The sequence below is a fragment of the Belonocnema kinseyi genome, chromosome 8, assembly GCF_010883055.1.
Source record: "Belonocnema kinseyi isolate 2016_QV_RU_SX_M_011 chromosome 8, B_treatae_v1, whole genome shotgun sequence".
Classification (NCBI taxonomy): domain Eukaryota; kingdom Metazoa; phylum Arthropoda; class Insecta; order Hymenoptera; family Cynipidae; genus Belonocnema; species Belonocnema kinseyi.
Window position 1 is genome coordinate 104,671,544 of NC_046664.1, and position 1,236 is coordinate 104,672,779.

The following is a 1,236-nucleotide window of genomic DNA, read 5'->3' on the forward strand; positions in this document are numbered from 1 at the left end:
AAACATTTGAACATATTTCTAAAAATATCAAGGAATTTTCAACTGATTTTTATAATTTAAGGGAATTTCAAAGAATTTAAGAAATTTTAAAAGGGTTACTTAAAAATTTTTAAATACTTTAGAAATCTTTATAAAAAGTTCTAGGTCTTTGAAAAGATTTTAAAGGATTTGAAAAATTTGAGAGAATTTTAAAAGATTCCAAGGAATTTTCAATTGATCACAGTAATTTAGAATGATATTTTAAAGGATTTGATGTATATTTTAAAATATTTTAATAGATTTTAAGTAATTTTCAAATTATTTTAATAATTTAGTGTGAGATTTTAAAGGATTTGAAATATTTCAGGGTATTTATTGAATTGTAAGATATTTTCAAGAGCTTTAAAATTTTTTTTTGAAGATTTTAAAAGGTTTTTAAGGATTTTTAATATTTGAGGATGTTTTGGAAGATCTTAAGGAATTTTCAACTGATTTTTATAATTTAAAGGAATTTCAAAGAATTTTAACAACTTTAGTAGGGTTATGTAAAAAAATTCCAAAGTACTTTAGAAATCTTTAAGAGATGCCAAGGTCTTTCAAAATATTTTGAAGGTTTCGAAATATTTGAGAGTATTTTAAAACGTTCCAAGGAATTTTCAATTTTTGACAGTAATTTAATATGAGATTTTAAAGGATTTGGTGTATATTAGGATATTTTAATAGATTCTAAGGCATTTTCAATTGATTTAAATAATTCAGTATGAGATTTTAGTATGAGATTTTAAAGGATTTGAAAGCTTTTAAGGTATTTTTAAACTTGTAAGGAATTTTCAAGAGCTTTCAAAAATTTTAAGCTGTTTTAAAGGATTCAAAATTTTTCAGGATATTTTAAAACATTCCAACGAATTTTCAATTCATTTCAATAATTTCGAGCAATTTCAAAGAATTTTAACATTTTTTTCTCATATTTTTTTTTGGTTGTTGATTCATCAATTAGTTGGATAAATTTGTTTTCTGAAAATGTAACTATTTTGTAGAAAATATATTTTTTTTTTGGTTAAAAATTAATTTTTTTTAACAAGAAATTTAACTATTCTATGTTTAAATGAAAAGTGATCGTTTTTAGTTATAATTTTTTGTATTTTATTGCATACGCTTCTTTCTTGGTAGAAAAGTAATCTTTGTTGTCGAAAATTTAACTATGATTAAACATTAATTTTTTTCTCAGAAAATTAGTCTTCATGGAAAATAAATTTC